Consider the following 15,199-nt stretch of genomic DNA (forward strand, 5'->3'; position numbering starts at 1 on the left):
TCTCATTGCGAGAGGTCACGTATGCTCGCGACCGCTCGCGATGAGAAACTACCAGTTCGCGTTGAGGAAGCTGCCGCTCGAGTAAAAATCTACTCGAGCAGCAGAAAACTACAGCTCGCACTGTGCAAGATGCCATTTTCAATGATTGCACAGTGCCGGTTGCTTGTCTGCACTGTGCAATCATTGAAAACAACATCTTGCACAGTGCGAACATGTTACTACGCAGTTCGCGAAGTGCTACGCGTAGCTCGCGTAGTGCGAACTTCACTTTGCGTAGCTTCGCGAAGTGCTACTTCGCGAACTACGCCCACCCTTAGTTTAGATGCAGTCATGGATCACAAGGAGACGTGTTTTTCCTTGGTCCGTAATATCTTTTCGTAGAGTATCAAAAATGTCATCATCTTACAAATCAGTTGGGGATCTGAAGTGAGACAGACAAGAAAGCCATCCAATCCTGAGTAAGGGACTGTTGACAATGTTTTTTAACCTAATTGTTGGTATGTTGGTATGAGGATATCATTCCTGTTGATCAAGGCTATGCAAGGCTTGCCCTGTAGTCTATCCCCGATTACTATTTCAGCAAAGCTGATGACAGCCTGCAGCACAGATCTGCTTCATTGTGCTCTTGTAACACATTCTCTTTCTTGGAGTCAGATCATTACTACCTTTTGTGGCAGTCATAACAATGTCTGAGAAAGTGCCAGAAAAAAACATTTGAAAGACAAGCACCAGTAAGATATTGGGTTACAGGTTGACTGGGGTTTGAGCCATGGTCAAGCAGCAAACCTTACCCAGGTTGAGGCACAATTCAATCTTAAATTAACCTTTGCTCAATCCTCTTGTAACTTGGTACAAAGCAGTCAGGCTTAATTCACAGGCAATGTGTAAAGTATTTGTGCAATATTTCAAATAGTAATAAAGTAAAACCACCACACAAAAGGATCCCACACCGGATTAGAAAGTAGAGTAATATTTAATAAGTAAAACAAGACCAAAATGACAAAAATCCATTCAGTAGAACCATAGATATGCAAATGTAAAGTTAAAGTTTAAATTGAAAGAATTTTGTGAAAATAGTGCCAACTGTGGATATCTGGTCATGTCGGACCGAAACAAAGCCACAAGCTCAGGCCTACCGCGATGGAGCACGGGCTGTCTACAGGGACCTTACTAGGCCCAGTGAACAAAGTACTTTAAATCCTGGTTTGCGGAGCATTGTGAGGGTCTGCATAAAAGATTCATCATGCAGCTGAAGTGATGTATCGGTTCCAAAATGTGGAGAGGCTGCGGTGTGAGGGGCTGTGTTGTTGTCGAGGTTCCCACCAATGAGGGCTTGTGATGTGAAGTCTGATGTTAGGGATACGTAGCACAGTCGGGACGATTAGTTGGTTCTGAGGAGCTGTGAGGCTGCAATGCAGAGTCTGTTGTCAATGCTGCTGTTGATGAGGGATGCAAGGGCCTGTGCGGAGGATGGGCCACACAGCAGCAGTTCTGATGAGGCGACGGCCTGCGATACAGGTCTTTGCAACAGGGAAGATCCATACAGCGGCGGTGATGCGTCGGTTCTGATTGGGGGTGCATCGCGCAGCAGAAAAGATGCATCTGTTCCCCTGGATTCACAGTGGCTCACAACTGCACCTGAGGCCGAGTTCTAAGGGTCTAGGACAGGGGTGACACCACTTGGCAGGGTAAACTCACGGATTGCGGAGTCCAGGTGCTTAGGTCAAGATTGTGGGAACCTTCTGTCCCTGAGCCTCAAGTCAGGAGGCCAGTCAACATGCCCTTGGAGACACTATGGGGTCCTGGGTTCATCAGATGCAGGTCCAGTCCTTCCCACCAAGGCAAGAGGGCAGCAGGGCAGCATTCCCTCGGAGCAGCAGTTCAGCAGTACGGCTGTGATTTCGGCAACAAAGCAGTCTTCTTCCTGGCATAATATCCACAGGACCAGAAGTGTACTGAAGAGTTAGGACCCGATTCACAGAACTAACTTAAGACAAAATCCTAAACTTACTACCATTTTTGTATTCACAGAAGGCACTTACTCACTTCGGTATTCACAGAAGTTAAGAGTCCTAACTTTAGGACTCCTAAATGCCTTCTGTGAATACCGAAAGTCTTAAAATTAGGATTTTTCTCAGTTTAGGAGTCCTAAAGTTAGGACTCCTAACTTTACTACTAGTAAACTGAGAAAAATCCTAATTTTAAGGCTTTTGGTATTCACAGAAGACATTTAGGAGTCCTAAAGTTAGGAGTCATAACTTTACTACTACTAAATTGAGAAAAATCCTAATTTTAAGACTTTCGGTATTCACAGAAGGCATTTAGGAGTCCTAAAGTTAGGAGTCCTAACTATACTACTACTAAACTAAGAAAAATCCTAGTTTTAAGGCTTTTGGTATTCACAGAAGGCATTTCGGAGTCCTAAAGTTAGGACTCCTAACTTCTGTGAATACCAAAATGAGTAACTGCCTTCTGTGAATACCAAAATGGTAGTAAGTTTAGGATTTTGTCTTAAGTTCGTTCTGTGAATCGGGCCCTTAGTGTCTGAGGGCCAATATTTATACCCAGTTCTGCCTTTGAAGTGGGAGAAGCTTCTAGAAGCATGCATTTGAAGTGAATAGGTGCTCTGCGTTCCTTGTCTTTGCTCCAGACTAACTAGAGGGGGTATGTAGTAGGGGTGGGCGGAATTTGCGTAATCGCGTTACGCAAATCTCCGCGAAACGGTAAAAAATCTCCGCGAACACGCAGAAATTCCGCGAACACGCTGAATTGCTTGTTCGCGATGCTTTTTCCTGTTCACAATCGCTGTTTGCGTGCTCGGGGAGAAATATCTCGCGAACACGCATCTTGAGAACGCGAACAAGCAAAAAATTTCGCGAAGTCGCAGAAAGCAGAATTTTGGGCAATTTTGCGTTCTCCGCGGAACGTGAAATTACCCAAATTCCGCAAATTCCGCGAGCGGAACGGAATTTGCCGCCCAGGCCTAGTATGTAGCCTTCGTGTGGAGGCAGGGCACAGTCTATTTGAGTGTAAGTGGGGCAGTGCCCAGCTTCTTCCTCCGAACCTGCCAGTGATGGCCCATCCAGGCACCCCTTCCCACCAAGGCAAGAGGGCAGCAGGGCAGCATTCCCTCGGAGCAGCAGTTCAGCAGTACGGCTGTGATTTCGGCAACAAAGCAGTCTTCTTCCTGGCATAATATCCACAGGACCAGAAGTGTACTGAACAGTTAGTGTCTGAGGGCCAATATTTATACCCAGTTCTGCCTTTGAAGTGGGAGAAGCTTCTAGAAGCATGCATTTGAAGTGAATAGGTGCCCTGCGTTCCTTGTCTTTGCTCCAGACTAACTAGAGGGGGTATGTAGCCTTCGTGTGGAGGCAGGACACAGTCTATTTGAGTGTAAGTGGGGCAGTGCCCAGCTTCTTCCTCCCAACCTGCCAGTGATGGCCCATCCAGGCACCCCTAGGCTCCCTATTGTGTGTGACTGTTTAGGAGGAATACACAAAGGTCAGTTGTCAACTACACTCAATCAAATGACTCAAAGACAGGCGGCAGGCATGAAATGGCCAAGGCAGGAAAATGACAATGTTGAAAAAGTTGGTTCGATATTGTACCAGGCTTTGGAAATTAAATGGATTACCACTAAGACTAGAGAATTCTTATTAACTAGCCACCCCCGTAGACCAGAGCTTTACATGTTACCCAAAATACACAAAAATGTATCGAACCCACCATTGAGACCAATAGTATCCGGTTGTGGATCGTTACATGAACCATTGGGTCAATATCTTGATGTCTTTTTCCAACCCATTGTGCAAGCAAGTCTGTCGTATCTGCAAGATACAACTCATTTGTTGAACATTCTTAATGAAGTTCACATTCCAGATATTGGAGATATTTAGCTATGCACAATAACAATAGACGTGGTTTCATTATATACCTCGATTCCCCACCTTGAAGGTATTGAATCTATTGAGTGGGCACTATTAGGACAAGAGAACGTACAGGTTAACAAAGTGTTCCTTCTTGAACTTCTACAGTTTTGTTTATTCCATAGTTATTTCAAATGGAAGAAGCGTTTTTTTCTTCAGACCAATGGTACATCTATGGGCTTTTCAGGAGCTAGTTACTCGAATAGTTTCATGCTGAAATTTGAGACAGAACACATTTTCTCTGATGTCAATTGGACTAGCAACATGAATGAATGAATGAATGAATATAAAATGTATAGAGCGCTAACTTAGCCCAAGGGCGTCAAGGCGCTAACAGCAGAACAATATGCAAGCAGGATAAGACACACTCAGACAAGCATCTAAGGGAACAGCCAGGTCTTTAACCCCTTCGCTGCCAGGCCTTTTCCCCCTCCTGTGCCAGGCCTTTTTTTGGCTATTTGGGGTAGTGCGTGCTTAGGCCCCTGTAACTTTTTGACCGCATTAGGTAGCCACGCCAAATTTGCGTCCTTTTCTTCCAACATCATGGGGATTCTAAAGGTACTCAGGGTTTGTGGATTCCCCTGGAGGGGTCACAGAAAAGAGCCAAAATACAGCAAAATTTTGTTTTGTTTGGAAAAATTGGAAAAACGGGCTGCAAATGAAAGCATCTGGGTTTTTCCCTGCAAATGTTATCAAAAAAGGGTTTGTGGGGTTAAAATCACCATTTTCCCAGCTTTTCGGGGATACTTGACTTTTGTCAGAAACCCAACATTTTTTACACAGTTTTGGCATTTTTCTGGGACATAGCCTATTTTTGCTATTTTTTGTGCTTTTGACCTCCTTCCAGTTAGTGGCAGAAATGGGTACAAAAGCAATAGTGGATCCTGGAAAGCTATACATTTTCGAAAAGAAGACAACATTCTGAATTCAGCAAGGGGTCATTTGTGTAGATCCATCAAGGTTTTTTTTATAGAAACAAACAGTTAAATGTAGGATAAATTGAAATTTAGTTGAAAAAAACAGCCTTTTGTGTCAACGTTTTCACCTGTAACTTCTTCTAATTATGACAGCTCTTTGAAAGCACCTTTGGAAACCTAGCAAACCTATACATTTTTGAAAACTAGACACCCAGGGGAATCCAGCATGGGGTGACTTGACTGCCTCCCACCAGGGTCTGTTACCCAGAATCCCTTGCAAACCTAAAAAATTGTCAAAAAAACCACATTTTCCCCACATTTCTGTCGTGGAAAGTTCCGGAATCTGCGTGGATCCACAAATTTCCAACCACCCCGCGTTCCCCAAAGTCTTACGAGAAAAACGGTACCTCACTTGTGTGGGTCGGCCTAGTGCCCGTGACAGGAAACGGCGCAAAACGCAACCTGGTCACACCTCAATTTCGCAGTGAAAAATGACCCTTTTTTGGAAAAATGACTAGCTGTAGTTTTTGAACCCTAGCTCTGCGGGCACCTTGGGAAACCAGCAAACCTATACATTTTTGAAAACTAGACACCCAGGGGAATCCAGGATGGGGTGACTTGACTGCCTCCCACCAGGGTCTGTTACCCAGAATCCCTTGCAAACCTTAAAAATTGTCCAAAAAAACACATTTTTCCCCACATTTCTGTCGTGGAAAGTTCCGGAATCTGCGTGGATCCACAAATTTCCACCCACCCCGCGTTCCCCAAAGTCTTACGAGAAAAACGGTACCTCACTTGTGTGGGTCGGCCTAGTGCCCGCAACAGGAAACGGCGCAAAACGCAACCTGGTCACACCTCAATTTCGCAGTGAAAAATGACCTTTTTTGGAAAAATGACTAGCTGTAGTTTTTGAACCCTAGCTCTGCGGGCACCTTGGGAAACCTAGCAAACCTATACATTTTTGAAAACTAGACACCCAGGGGAATCCAGGATGGGGTGACTTGACTGCCTCCCACCAGGGTCTGTTACCCAGAATCCCTTGCAAACCTAAAAAATTGTCAAAAAAACCACATTTTCCACACATTTCTGTCGTGGAAAGTTCCGGAATCTGCGTGGATCCACAAATTACCACCCACCCCGCGTTCCCCACAGTCTTACGAGAAAAACGGTACCTCACTTGTGTGGGTCGGCCTAGTGCCCGCGACAGGAAACGGCGCAAAACGCAACCTGGTCACACCTCAATTTCGCAGGGAAAAATGACCCTTTTTTGGAAAAATGACTAGCTGTAGTTTTTGAACCCCAGCTCTGCGGGCACCTTGGGAAACCTAGCAAACCTATACATTTTTAAAAACTAGACACCCAGAGGAATCCAGGATGGGGTAACTTGACTGCCTCCCACCAGGGTCTGTTACCCAGAATCCCTTGCAAACCTAAAAAATTGTCCCAAAAAACACATTTTCTACACATTTCTGTCGTGAAAAGTTCCGGAATCTGCATGGATCCAGAAATTTCCACCCACCCCGCGTTCCCCAAAGTCTCACGAGAAAAACGGTACCTCACTTGTGTGGGTCGGCCTAGTGCCCGCGACAGGAAACGGCGCAAAACGCAACCTGGTCACACCTCAATTTCGCAGTGAAAAATGACCCTTTTTTGGAAAAATGACTAGCTGTAGTTTTTGAACCCTAGCTCTGCGGGCACCTTGGGAAACCTAGCAAACCTATGCATTTTTGAAAACTAGACACCCAGGGGAATCCAGGATGGGGTGACTTGACTGCCTCCCACCAGGGTCTGTTACCCAGAATCCCTTGCAAACCTAAAAAATTGTCCAAAAAAACACATTTTCCAAATATTTCTGTCGTGAAAAGTTCCGGAATCTGCGTGGATCCACAAATTTCCACCCACCCCGCGTTCCCCAAAGTCTTACGAGAAAAACGGTACCTCACTTGTGTGGGTCGGCCTAGTGCCCGCGACAGGAAACGGCGCAAAACGCAACCTGGTCACACCTCAATTTCGCAGTGAAAAATGACCCTTTTTTGGAAAAATGACTAGCTGTAGTTTTTGAACCCTAGCTCTGCGGGCACCTTGAGAAACCTAGCAAACCTATACATTTTTATAAACTAGACACCCAGGGGAATCCAGGATGGGGTGACTTGACTGCCTCGCACCAGGGTCTGTTACCCAGAATCCCTTGCAAACCTAAAAAATTGTCAAAAAAAACACATTTTCCACACATTTCTGTCGTGGAAAGTTCCGGAATCTGCGTGGATCCACAAATTTCCACCCACGCCGCGTTCCCCAAAGTCTTACGAGAAAAACGGTACCTCACTTGTGTGGGTCGGCCTAGTGCCCGCGACAGGAAACCGCGCAAAACATAGTGAGGTGACATCAAAATTGCCTATCTCAAAACCACCTGGTTTTGCAAGGGGGGTCTCTTGGGTTTTTGGCCCGGTGCACGGCGGCCATCTAGGGAAACCTACCAAACCCATACATTTCTGAAAACTAGACACCCGGGGGCTTCCAGGGAGGTATGGCTTGCATGGATCCCCCAACGTTTCCTTACCCAGAATTCCCCGCAAACCTCAAATTTACCAGAAAAAAGCACTTTTTTCACACTTTTTTGTGTGGGAAAGTTGTGGCATCACCGGGCTCACTCAAATTTCCCACCTCCCAGCGTTCCCCTGGGTCTCCCGGTAAAAATGGTGCCTCACTTGTGTGGGAGGCCCAAGTACCCGCGACAGGCAAGGGCCCAAAACGTAGTGATGCGACATCAACATTGCCTATCGCAAAACCACCTGGTTTTGCAAGGGGGGTGTCTTGGGTTTTTGGCCCGGTGCACGGCGGCCATCTAGGGAAACCTACCAAACCCATACATTTCTGAAAACTAGACACCCGGGGGCTTCCAGTGAGGTATGGCTTGCATGGATCCCCCAACGTTTCCTTACCCAGAATCCCCCGCAAACCTCAATTTTAGCTGAAAAAATCACTTTTTTCACACTTTTTTGTGTGGGAAACTTGTGGCATCACCGGGCTCACTCAAATTTCCCACCTGCTAGCGTTCCCCTGGGTCTCCCGGTAAAAATGGTGCCTCACTTGTGTGGGAGGCCCAAGTACCCGCGACAGGTAAGGGCCCAAAACGTAGTGATGCGACATCAACATTGCCTATCTCAAAACCACCTGGTTTTGCAAGGGGGGTCTCTTGGGTTTTTGGCCCGGTGCACGGCGGCCATCTATGGAAACCTACCAAACCCATACATTTCTGAAAACTAGACACCCGGGGGCTTCCAGGGAGGTATGGCTTGCGTGGATCCCCCAACGTTTCCTTACCCAGAATCCCCTGCAAACCTCAATTTTAGCTGAAAAAAGCACTTTTTTCACACTTTTTTGTGTGGGAAAGTTGTGGCATCACCGGGCTCACTCAAATTTCACACCTCCCAGCATTCCCCTGGGTCTCCCGGTAAAAATGGGGCCTCACTTGTGTGGGAGGCCCAAGTACCCGCGACAGGCAAGGGCCCAAAATGTAGTGATGCGACATCAACATTGCCTATCTCAAAACCACCTGGTTTTGCAAGGGGGGTCTCTTGGGTTTTTGGCCCGGTGCACGGCGGCCATCTAGGGAAACCTCCCAAACCCATACATTTCTGAAAACTAGACACCCGGGGGCTTCCAGGGAGGTATGGCTTGCGTGGATCCCCCAACGTTTCCTTACCCAGAATCCCCCGCAAACCTCAATTTTAGCTGAAAAAAGCACTTTTTTCACACTTTTTTGTGTGGGAAAGTTGTGGCATCACCGGGCTCACTCAAATTTCCCACCTCCCAGCATTCCCCTGGGTCTCCCGGTAAAAATGGTGCCTCACTTGTGTGGGAGGCCCAGGTACCCGCGACAGGCAAGGGCCCAAAACGTAGTGGGTTATTTTTACATGGAACATACACCTTGGCAGAGAAACTAAAAAGACAAAGAATCCTGCACAGCCACCTATTCCTCAAACGCACACACATACTGGTTGGATTTGGCATGAGGGCGAGTGATGGTTCAGTATATTAAATTTTATTAACAAGAGATTTCACAAAAATGAAATGCACTGTCAATAATTCAATGGAGAAAAAACTGAACCAATGACTCGCAGCTTGTGAGCTGTAAAGCCACGGCAAGGCACCAACCGCTTTACAGGCCATTCACACACCTTTCATACGTGATACACACAAGACCATTCGCACCACCAGGCACAAAAACAACACATTACAAAATTCACAAAAGGGACAAGGTACACCCTGCTTCAGAAAGGCAAATATTACTGCACAGCCATCTAATCCTCAAGCACACACACATACTGGTTGGATTTGGCACGAGGGTGAGTGATGGTTCAGAATATACAATTGTATTAGCAAGTGATTTCACAAAAATGAAATGCACTGTTAATAATTGAAAGGGCGAGAAACTGAACCATTGACTCACAGCTCGTGAGCTGTAAAGCCACGACAAGGCACCAACCTCTTTACAGGCCATTCATACACCTTTCATACGCGTGAGACATACAAAACCATTCACACCGCCAGCCGCGGGCCCATCACATAACAAAACTCACACCAGCACACAGCGCCATTTAAGGGCCCATCACTTTCACACGCCCACATTCCTGACACAGCAACTACACAAGCAGATGGATTGCGTGGAGTGGCACTCAGCTAGCAGTGTGTGTAGTGACAGCAGCAAGTCACTACTCACACACAGCCAGCCGAGCGCCAGTCCACGCACACCGCTAGCCAAGCACCAGTCCACGCACACCGCTAGCTAAACACCAGTCCACGCACACCACTAGCCAAGCGCCAGTCCAGGCACACCACCAGCCAATCGCCAGTCCACGCACACCGCCAGCCAAGCACCAGTCCACGCACACCGCCAGCCAAGCACCAGTCCACGCACACCGCCAGCCAAGCACCAGTCCACGCACACCACCAGCCAAGCACCAGTCCATGCACACCGCCAGCCAAGCACCAGTCCACGCACACCGCCAGCCAAGCACCAGTCCACGCACACCGCCAGCCAAGCACCAGTCCACGCACACCACCAGCCAAGCACCAGTCCACGCACACCGCCAGCCAAGCACCAGTCCACGCACACCGCCAGCCAAGCACCAGTCCACGCACACCACCAGCCAAGCACCAGTCCATGCACACCGCCAGCCAAGCACCATTCCACGTACACCGCCAAAGAAGTGCCAGTCCACACACACTGCCAACACATTTAGGATTTTTTTAGACAAAAATAAAAACACAAACAAATCACAAATCGATACAAATCTTCAAACACAAAATCAGAAACTAAACACATTGCACTAACAGCAACCTTGAAACAGAATCAAATTTTTCAAAGAATACAAACCAATCAGTTAACTTTACCACTCATGAATGCTCCCAAAAATTATTTTGCGTATGGTACGCTCTAAAACAAGCAGGGACACACAGATGGACAGTCGGGGCAATACATACGAATCTCCTTCCGCGTTCCTCTTCGCCAACAGACTCTGCATCTCCTAGTGGGAAAATCTTTTGCCGGTGTGGGAGGGATGAAATCAGGAAAGTGGCGATCTTTCAATCGAACCACATCCTCCACCACTCCAAATCCAGGAACACTTGCCTGTTCCACAACAACAAGGCTAGCTATCACAGTGCTGAAACTGAAGAAATGTCAAGTTTGACGCAGGAGAACACTCCTTGAACACAATAAAAGCATTGAAATTTGCTAATTCGAAGAAATGGATGGCCAACTTCTTATACCAAACATAAGCCTTCCGGATAGCAGAGTAAGGTTCCAACCTCTGATCTACTCTGTCAACACCACCCATGTGCTTATTGTAGTCTAGAATGCACACAGGTTTGCGCACTTCAGCAACCTGACCCCAAACAGCCACAGGTGAAGTACTCTCATCATGGATGGTAGTCAGCATGTACACATCCCTCCTGTCCACAAATTTTACAGCTAGTAGTTCATCACTACGCAAGGAACTGCACTGCCCCCTCTGAAGTTTTTTGCAAACGAAGCTCTTTCGGATAAGCTTTACCGTTAGAGCGGATTGTGCCACATGCAAAAGTGTCCACTTTATAAAATTCCTTAAATAATTGCACAGCAGTATAGAAGTTATCAAGGTACAAATGGTGGCCTCTGTTTAACAGTCTCCTAGCAAGATCCCACACAATTTTCTCTGCAACTCCAAAAGTGGACGGACAACCTGGGGGGTCAATAGCAGAATCTCTACCAGTGTACACATGAAAATTAAAAACATATCCTGTCCTACTCTCAGACAACATATAGAGCTTAATTCCATAGCATGCCCTCTTGTTAGGGATGTACTGCCTAAAAACCAAACGGCCCTTGAACAAGACCAAAGACTCATCAATAGATATTTTTTTCCCTGGAGTATAGATCTCAGAAAATCGATCCACAAAGTGATCAAGAACGGGCCGAATCTTAAAAAGACGGTCACAGTCAGGGTGATCTCGTGGCAACGCCATAGAATTATCAACAAAATGCAGCATACGTAGCAAAAGTAAATACCGATTACGAGTCATAACTGCAGCAAATATGGCAGTTGCCAACAAGGGGCTAGTAGACGAATATGAAGCCAAGGTTGGCTTCCTTACCACACCCATCAATAAAGTCAAACCCAAAAACTTCTTAATCTCTTCCAGATATGTGGGAGTCCACCGGGTAGCTCTAGACTGGGGCCTAAGTTTGTCGCTGTTGTTCCTCAAAAACTGTTCAGCATACAAATTCGTCTGCTCAACAATCTCACCCAAAAATACATCATCCATAAACAACTGAAAAAACTGTATAGGCAAAAAGTTTTCACAATTCACTGTACACTAGGGGTGGGCGGAATTTGCGTAATCGCGTTACGCAAATCTCCGCGAAACGGTAAAAAATCTCCGCGAACACGCAGAAATTCCGCGAAAGCGTGGAATTGCTTGTTCGTGATACTTTTTTCCTGTTCGCGATCGCTTTTTGCGTGCTCGGGGTGAAATATCTCGCGAACACGCATATCGAGAACGCGAACAAGCAAAAAATTTCGCGAAGTCGCGGAAAGCAGATTTTTGGGCAATTTCGCATTCTCCGCGGAACGCGAAATTACCCAAATTCCGCAAATTCCGCGAACGGAACGGAATTTACCGCCCAGGCCTACTGTACACCCTGCATCACCGCTAAAGGCAGGCAACACCGGCTGCACCATGTTTGGATCAACCCAAAGTCCAGCACTTCCAGTAGGAAGCCTAGCAGCCTCAGACTGCAATCCAGATGCCTCTTGCACCATCGGCACAGCAGTTTCCTCCTCTAAGACAGGCACTTCATCCGCACTGAGAGTTGCTTCATCCACACCAAGAGTACCTTCATCTGCACTGAGAGTACCTTCATCATCCGATGATTCCATGTTGAGTGAAAACTCACTGCCAGAATCTTCCCCTCCCTCCTCTCCCTCAGACGCACTGTCAGTCTCATAATCATGCTCAGAGGAAGATTCAAGAAGCATAACGACCACCTGTTGAGCAGTCATTCTACGGCTAGCCATATTGCTTACTAATAAAGGTAACTTGTCAAACAAGTCAACAACAACAAACGCTTTGTAAAATAAGTAATAAGCAAAAAGCACCTTTATCAAAAACTCAAATATACTCCAAAACAATACCACTCACTTGCCAGAGGCAGCTAAACTACTCACCACCACCAACTCTGTACAGACACAGTATGGATCAACAATATCCCACTAAAAAAGAAAGAGAAAAGCAATTACACATAAGACTATGCAAAACACATCGCAAAGAATTTCATGCTCAAACCACTAACTAAATATGCCGCCATTATGACATCACTTACAAAAAAATTCATTCAGACATTATATTATTACTCATTTGTTGTAAATACAACAACAAAAAATTTCTTACCAACACAATGCAACTACACAAAACTGCAGAACAGCCACCGTCGAAAAGCTTTAGACTAGAATAAAAAGAAGAAAAAAAACTTTATTGTAACATATGCATATAATGCTCTAGACCATCACGTACTGCGCAAAATGTATTGCTTGACCCTCCCACTTTCAAAAAGGAAAGATCGATGGCCCAATCCTTTACAAGCAACGCGGCGAGAATCTGGAACTGAGCCTCAGCTCCGGACCACCCCCTCCCTCTTCCCAGTCCTTCAAAACTAACCTCAAAGTTCTCCTCCTGCAAAGACACTTCCAAACTTAATTCACACCCTCTCTATTGTGTGAAGGAAGTCTTTACATTATAGGAAATTCTGTTCTCCATGCCCGTAGAAGTGCCTACCCAGTGTGTTCCTGTGTTTTGCGTGTCTGCCATTTATTGCACTTTTATACCTCTACTTGTACTTTGTACTCTTTTGTAAGTTGACACCACTACAGTACACCTGCTTGTGCTAAGACATCAAGCCTTCTAAGGTCTAGTGGGGCCTTCTACGGTGTAGCATGGGAATGTGCTCCCTCAGTACAGTGGTGTGGTGGACTGGTCATGAATGCTGAACCCGGTTCCCCATTTCCAAATTCAACAGCTCCGGCCATAGTGCCACATCCCCACTGAACGCCATACTTGCCCACTGAGAGAAACTCGCACTGCCTTCAGCTATAACCTAATTGTGCCCGCTATAAACACTTGGAAGTGGCTCAATTCAAATTATGCACTTGATAAGAGTAATACGCTGCCTAAAAAAAAAAACACTCCTAGGGAATGCAAAGCATGTGAAATGTAAGCAGCAACAACATGGTTACCTAAACGATCTCTCACTAACTATTCAGAAATCAGCGAGTGGTTTCACCGGAAAAGTTATGGACAAGACTAGAGGGCCCTGAAGGGTACCGTTTCACTGTCCATTGCTTACATCCTTACAAAACATAAGCAGTATGGTAGACCACATCCATAAACACAGAACCATGGTGCACATTGTGTTTTCCAATTCACCCATCAACCAGGTATTGCAGTACCTCCAGAAATGGTACACTCTCCCACCCTGGAAACAACAATGCTGTTCAAAGGAAGACGAGAAAACGAAAGTAGCAATACACTGGCAAACTCTGATGCTGGTGTACTTGGATGCAAATGAAATCAATCTGGCCACTTTGCAACCCCTCTGTCTTACTTTATTTCAGCCCCCCTGGGAACAACAATGCTGTTCAAAGTTAGATAAGAAAACGAAAGAAGCACTTCACTGGCAAACTCTGATGCTGGTGTACTTGGATGCAAATAAAAACAATCTGGCCACTTGGCAACCCCTCTGTCTTACTTTATTTCGCCCCCCCTGGGAACAACAATACTGTTCAAAGGAAGACGAGAAAACGAAAGTAGCATTTCACTGGCAAACTCTGATGCTGGTGTACTTGGATGCAAATAAAATCAATCTGGCCACTTTGCAACCCCTCTGTCTTACTTTCTTTCACCCCCCCTTGGTACAACAATGCTGTTCAAAGTTAGACGAGAAAACGAAAGTAGCACTTCACTGGCAAACTCTGATGCTGGTGTACTTGGATGCTAATAAAATCAATCTGGCCACTTTGCAACCCCTCTGTCTTACTTTATTTCGCCCCCCCTGGGAACAACAATACTGTTCAAAGGAAGACGAGAAAACAAAAGTAGCACTTCACTGGCAAACTCTGATGCTGGTGTACTTGGATGCAAATAAAATCAATCTGGCCACTTTGCAACCCCTCTGTCTTACTTTATTTCGCCCCCCCTGGGAACAACAATGCTGCTCAAAGTTAGATGAGAAAACGAAAGTCGCACTGCACTGGCAAACTCTGATGCTGGTGTACTTGGATGCAAATAAAATCAATCTGGCAACTTTGCAACCCCTCTGTCTTACTTTATTTAGCCCCCCCTGAGAACAACAATACTGTTCAAAGGAAGACGAGAAAACGAAAGTAGCACTTCACTGGCAAACTCTGATGCTGGTGTACTTGGAAGCAAATAAAATCAATCTGGCCACTTTGCAACCCCTCTGTCTTACTTTATTTCGCCCCCCCTGGGAACAACAATGCTGTTCAAAGTTAGACGAGTAAACGAAAGTAGCACTTCACTGGCAAACTCTGATGCTGGTGTACTTGGAAGCAAATAAAATCAATCTGGCCACTTTGCAACCCCTCTGTCTCACTTTACTTCGCCCCCCCCTGGGAACAACAATGCTCTTCAACGTTACAAGAGTAAACGAAAGTAGCACTTCACTGGCAAACTCTGTGATGCTGGTGTATTTGTATACTAAAAAAAAAAAACAGGGCACTTTGCAACCCCTCTGACTTATTTTGTTTCACCCCCCACCCCCCTACCAGCACCCACCGATCACAAGATGTAAAA

The sequence above is a fragment of the Triturus cristatus genome, chromosome 3_2 (assembly GCF_964204655.1).
Source record: "Triturus cristatus chromosome 3_2, aTriCri1.1, whole genome shotgun sequence".
Lineage (NCBI taxonomy): Eukaryota > Metazoa > Chordata > Amphibia > Caudata > Salamandridae > Triturus > Triturus cristatus.